Source organism: Pipistrellus kuhlii, unplaced genomic scaffold, assembly GCF_014108245.1.
Source record: "Pipistrellus kuhlii isolate mPipKuh1 unplaced genomic scaffold, mPipKuh1.p scaffold_m20_p_7, whole genome shotgun sequence".
Taxonomy (NCBI): domain Eukaryota; kingdom Metazoa; phylum Chordata; class Mammalia; order Chiroptera; family Vespertilionidae; genus Pipistrellus; species Pipistrellus kuhlii.
Genome location: NW_023425573.1, coordinates 9,554,721 through 9,561,477, shown reverse-complemented (window position 1 = coordinate 9,561,477; position 6,757 = coordinate 9,554,721).

Sequence of the window (6,757 nt, the reverse complement as noted above, 5' to 3'; positions counted from 1 at the left end):
GTAATAGGATCCAGTACTTGAAAGCAGGCTGTTTTGTACCAAAGCAAGTGTGGGGGAATATACTCTCCTAGCTCTACTATTCTCCATAGGAAGCAGAGATTGCATGTATTAGCTGGAGTTCACCCAAACTACTTTTGGGACAAACAGGATCACGTGTTTGGAACGGAGGTCAACAGCTGTTACTCCTCTGTGACATTTCTGAGATGTGGACAGATGTATTCAGATGACCTTCCTTATTCAGTGAGTGTGGGAACTGGTGGAAGAGGGCAGGGGGGAGGGAAGGAGATACAGCAGTGGAGAGGGTTAGAAGGCTCCCATGGGGCTCAGTAACATGAGCGACCATTGAAGGCAACATTGGAGCTAACAGTTTTATTTCCTGGAGTTTCCGTACTAAACACACATTAGGGAATGAGGGCCCTTAACATTTTTTTTCTGAAAGGATGAAAACCAGGCATGACAGTTTTCCCAAGGCTGGGACAAGATTGCACTTCCTGAAGAGGTCAGAGGTGACCTGTTTACCATTCCACTGAATGCACAGTAGGGAATAGAAGAGAGTCAAATCAGGTTCAATACAAGATGTGAAGTGAAATACATTTCTTCCATAGCCCTTCCAACCCCAGTCATATTTAATTAACATTCCTATTTCTAGAAAATATCCAACTGTGTCAGTGGCTTCAAAAAAGTAAAAATTCAGCCTGGCACAGGGCTCTTGGTATATTTGTATAATGCCAGCAATAAAGCAGGCAGCTGGTCTTCCTTGAGCCAAAAGAACATGGCTCCGTAAGGCCATTCATTTTTTCAGAATAATAGAATTTGAGAACATCACAGCAGACTTTCCTGTAACGGTATCTTTGGGTCCTAAGACCTCTAAGTTTACACTGCCATAGTGGGTCAGCCAGAGTCTGCTGGGCAATCGTCTTCCTCAGTCTTTAGTGATGGTGATGGATGTTTTCTGTATCTGCCACTCTCCTTCTGCTTTCTGTCAGATTACCAAGTGAATAAACCCATTGTCAAGGAACTGTCCTAAAGCTCTGGTCAGCATTGCCTGGGCACATGGTGGATCTGGCTGACAGTACACACATTCCTTTAGGATCTCGTCAGCATTAATTCCTCCAAGATGATGTCAAAACTACACGATTTTTTCTCCTTCCTCTTGATGGGGTCTGCATGAGTATAGGGTCAGCAAGGAAACTAGGAGAACTACATCCTCCAGAGTGAAGGAAGACGTTGCAAGTCACATAGAATTCTTGCTGAATTTGTATGAAGATGGCGCTAGAGGTCAGGAGTGCCTATCAGGAAGATACGTTCCTCTTTACAAACCTTGTTCCTAAGCACTGCGCTATCAACCACATATTCCAGCTGTCGGTTGATTGGGACTGTATCCATTTCCACCATGATGCTCTAATCTAGAGTTCACTTTTGGAGTGAGACGGAATCAAATTTAAATCCTTGCTTTATTACTTACCGTGTGATTGCAGGTGGATTACTTAACCCGGCTGAGCTCCTGTTTTCTTATCTATAAAATAGAGATATTAATAGCACCAACCTCCTAAGGTTATTGTGGAGATTAAATGAGATGATGCAGGCATAATGCTGAGCACAATGCCTGCCAGCAGGAGGCCTCCAGGAAAAGTTAGCTACTTACTACTTTTACCACTTGGAGCCTTAGGCCTGTCTCTCTTTGTAAGTGGTCAAAAGGTTTTTAGATAATGTTTTAAGCTATTTTTCACCATATTTTTCATGGGATGCTTGATAAAACTTCTTAGATTGTTCCTGCAAATATATTTAATATTTGTTTACTCAGTAGGATTAGTTGATCAATATGGCAGTTATTTCTTGCCTTTTCATTTCTTTTGGGCACAACATAATTTTTTTTTTCAGGCTTTGGTCCTGCTGGTTTGTGATAATGCATGACCTTTATTTTTAAGAGTTTTTGTCTGTTTTTTTTTTTTTTTTTTTTTTTAATAACTTTTTTGTACCAACTGCATAGCTCAAAGAATCTCAAGCTTCGTTATTTTTCCACAGTCACCAGGTGAGCATTTGAACCCCTGTATGACAAGACCTTTATGGAAAATTAGAAACTAAAATGAAGGCAAGTTTCTAGCTGAAATTTAGACAAAAGAAAATATTATCCTGGTAGGCTTGCTCAATATTAGAGATAGCCAGAGGGTTTCCCATTATTGACTGGCTTGACTAATTCTTGAGGACTCTTCAATGATATTTCGTAGTTTATACTGGTGTAGGTTACGGTGAAAAGAACTATGCACCAAGAAGGCACTATGCTAATTTCTAAAACAGAGTTCTGGTGTTACTCATGCTGGAAAGTAAAATCAGTCTATGTAAACATATCAAACATATATTCATCTAGAGGCCCAGTGCATGAAATTTGTGCATGGGGAGGGGGGAGGAATTCCCTTAGCCTGGCCTGCACCCTCTCACAATTTGGGACCCCTTAGGGGATGTCCGACTACTGTTAGGGCCTAAACCAGCAGTCAGACATCCCTCTCGCAATTTGGGACCACCAGCTCCTAACTGCTGGCCTTCCTGACTACTTGATTGCCCCTAACTGCCTCTGCCTGCCTGCCTGATCACCCCTAATGTTCTCTGCCGGTTTGCCTGATTACCCCTAACCATTTGCCTGCCTGCCTGCCTGCCTGCCTGATCACCCTTAACTGCTTACCCACCTGCCTGATCACCCCTAACCACCTCTGCCTCAACCCCTGCCTCTGTGGCTTCATCTGGAAGGACGTCCAGAATGATGTCCAGAAGGCCGTTTGACTGCCTGGTCTAATTAGCATATTATGCTTTTATATTATGATATAATATAATATTATAGATGATCCATTTTGGTTGATCCAACAAAAATTTACTCAGCCCCTTATAGTAAGTGTGAAATGGAGATTCATTAAATCTTATTTCTATCTTAAGAGTGTGGAAATTCACACATTGTGTGAGATATGAACAACTTACTGTGTGAATTATTTTCATTCCTACTTTACACATGCAGAATTGAGGTTATGACTTTTTAAGTTCCTTTGGCTACCAAGTGGCCCAACTGGGATTTGTCCCTTAAGCCTGTGGAACTTCAAGCCCTTGCTTTTAGCTGCTAGAATTCTCAAAATTCTCCCCCCATCAATACTGACTAATTCTCTGAAACCAGTTGGTTGTCCTACAATTTAATTCAGTTCTGACATGATTTAATTAGAGTTAATGTCAGATCCCACAAGTTAAGGGGTCAATTCCACAAAATTGTCCTTCCTACAGATGCCAAATGCAAGTCCCAGGTTGTAATTTTTTGGACTGTGTATAAATTGTGTTCCCGTGACCCCCTCTCAGGTTCAGAGGATAGGGAGAGGAGCTAAAAGTTTCCAGCTTCTAATCATGGCTTGGTATTTCTCATGACCAGCCCCATCCTGAAGCTATCCAGGAGCTAACCAAGAATCACCTCCTTAGAACAAAAGATGCTCCCATCACCCAGAAAATTCCTACGCATTTAGGAGCTCTGGGCAAGAAACTGAATAAAAAACCAAATATGAAAACAAAATGGTCCTAGAACCTTTATTAATTAGGAAATTACAGAGGTTTTAGGAGCCAAGAATAAAGACCACAATATTACAATATTATATTACAACTAGAGGCCTGATGCACGAAAATTTGTGCACTGGGCAGGGGTGGGGGTGGTGGGAGAATGGGGTGAGATCCCTCAGCCCAGCCTGCACCCTCTTGCAGTCCAGGACACCTCGGGGGATGTCCACCTGCCAGCTTAGGCCTGCTCCTGGTGGAGTGGGCCCAAGTTGACATCCCTCTGGCAGCCTGGGAGCCCTCAGAGGATGTCCAACTGACAGCTTAGGCCCGCTTCCCAGGAGGAGCAGGCCTAAACCACAGTTAGACATCCATCTCCACCTCTGCTGTGCTTGCAGGTGTCATCCCAGTTAGTGTCAGTCCTGTGGAAGCGTATTGCCACCAGGGGGCAGCTCCTGTGTTGAGCGTCTGTGCCTGGTGGTCAGTGTGCATCATAGTGACTGGTTGTTCCTAGTCATTATGCCATTAGGATCAATTTACATATTACCTTTTTATTATATAGGATTTTACATGCCCCAAGATTCTTTCTTTTTAAGTTTCTTAATCCCAAGTGTAATTTCTATTACATATGTTCAAACAGCCCAGAGAATTTGGTCATTTGTACTATATTTTTCTCTGACAAGTTATGTAATTGGAACTTCAGTATCATCACATGCACATGTCCTTGAATTTCAAAATCATGTGTGAATTTAAAAAATTCTGGAATTTCTCCATAAATATCCAGGTGCATTTTTTTTTTTTTAAATCAAACATAGTTTGATTATGTCTTCACAGCATCCTGGGGCCAACCCCTTTTCCTCTCACACTCCAGCACATAGGCTAGATGTTAGATGCCTTGCAAGAGAAAGATAATGCACATTTCTTATTCTTTTGCCGGAAGGAATTTATAATCCTGGAGAGGTTTGACAGTAAGGAGGCAGTATAGTTCTGTGCCTAGGGCATAGCAGTTCAAGTTAGAAATCTCTAGATTCTAATGCTGACTCCACTGCTTCCTGAGACTTCTCAACTCTCTCAGAGTCATTTTCTCATCTGTAAAGTGGGGATAATAGTAGCGTGTTCCTTACAGAATGTGTGAGTATTAAATGAGACAAGGCATGTGAAGTGCTTGCTACATAAATGCTAACTACTTTTATTATGGGGAACACAGTAGAGACTCAGTAATCTCTGCATTGATGGCTTTAATGTCCTTTATTTCATTTCTTTCATTTTCACTTCTCAGTACATGTGAATGCCATTGAATTTCAAGGAGCAAATGTGAAAGGACCAAACCCTAATGAAATGATTTGCTTCTTTAGTGTGATATATATTTATAAAAAAAGAAGGCAAATACCAACATTTGTATTTCCTTTTATTCTAATGACTAAAAACCAAAAAATGGTTAATCAAGTTATAAAATCAAGTATACTTACTTGATATTTTGTGAGTTTCTATTAATTAGCTATTCTCTGTGGGCTTCAGCATCCGCCTCTGCAAAATAAAGGAGTTAGACCAGATAATTGCACCGTTTCTTTCCAGCTGAGTTTGATTCAACCAGGCATTTACATATACATAATATTAGCTAGATGTTATACAGTTATCTTTCCTGTGCTCAAAGATAGTTCTTCATTTTCTTCTTAGCTTTCTGTTATCGGTCAGAGGGAAATTCAGGAAGTCTTTGTTTCTCCTGTACATATTCTTAATCTCTATGATGAATTTCAGAGCCTCTTTGTCTAGATCTGGGTGGTCTAGTCGCTCCAGAATAGGGGTAACCTTGTAGAGAAGGTCAATAGGCCTCCTTTAAATTGTCCCAGAAAGATATCAGGCCCTGGGTAAGCAATAGGTCCCCCTAACGGGGTGGAGGGTCCGAGCCAGGAATACTGGGTCAAACTAGAAGTGAATCTTCTCCAGGACTGGGGCGTTAACATAATTATTTTCCTTTAGTTCAGAAGTGTAAATGAATCCTTTTCAAGGACCAGCTGCTCCAAAGGGCAGAAAAAATGTGTCAGTATGGGCGGGTCACAAAGACTGTGTTGGTGAGAAAATTGAAATGTGGACAAAAGAGGTCTATCGGGAGAGAAAATTTTTAAATCTATCATTCAGCAGATGAGAAGGGTGGGACTTATAGCTAGGTCATCAAGGATGTTCACTGTAGCATTTTTAAAATAGCAAAAAATTGGTACTAGGGGATGCTTAAACAAATTATGATATGATTATAAGATATTGTTCATCAATTACAAATGGTATTGATAAAGAATACTTATATGTCATGGGGAAATGTTCCAGATATAACAGATAAGAGCATATATCTGTTGAAAACTATAAATAAAACATGGCATCAAACATATAAAAATCTTAGTAGAAAATCACATGGAAGACAATGGAGCAGGAAGTTAAAAGTACATCAGGGTGGTAAGATTATGCGAGATTTTGGTTTTAATGATTATTTTTTACATTTAAAAAGGTTAAATGTATCTTTTTCTAAATTTTCTATATGAAATATGTCTGACTTTTATAGTCAGAATAGAAAGCAATACAAACTATCTTAAAACCAAACCAAACCAAACCAAACCTAGGGTAATCATATCAAACTTAGATGTTCAGGAAAACAGAAAAAAATGACTGGGAAGATTTTGAGAAAGCCAGCAAATACAAGATCCTGAGTCAGGTGCCAGACGAGGGAAGCAGAGTTGGCCACACCAGTGGAAAGATTCAAATGCAGAAGGCATGGCCAGAAGGAGAGGGCTCAGGGCATGGGACTGGCCTTGGGGAGCCTGCTCTAGACCCTCCCTTCCTGCCTCTCACTTATATTGAGTGACTCCTTGAGGGACATACAAAAGGGCTTTTGGTCACTTTACTGACCCCCTTTGTTATCTGACTCTCCCTTTGCTTAGGGGACCTCCTCTTCTCAGTGGCTTGAGCTTGCAAGGAGGGTGTGTGGTTCTCAAAGTTCCTAGAAGTGAGCTTGGTATAAACAAAGGTGCACGTGTTAAATTCTCCAAAGGGCTACCTATGTCTAACACACAAGTTCAAGTCCCAATATTTATGACTCCTTTCAACACTGGTCTAAATTTTCCCAAATAAATCCTCAATAGAATTCTCATTGTTGTTATTTAACTCTAACAATATGTCTATCCCCATCTCGTGAAAATCTCTCCTCTGTGAGAGGGCTTTATCTGTCCTTTAGAATACCTTTGTC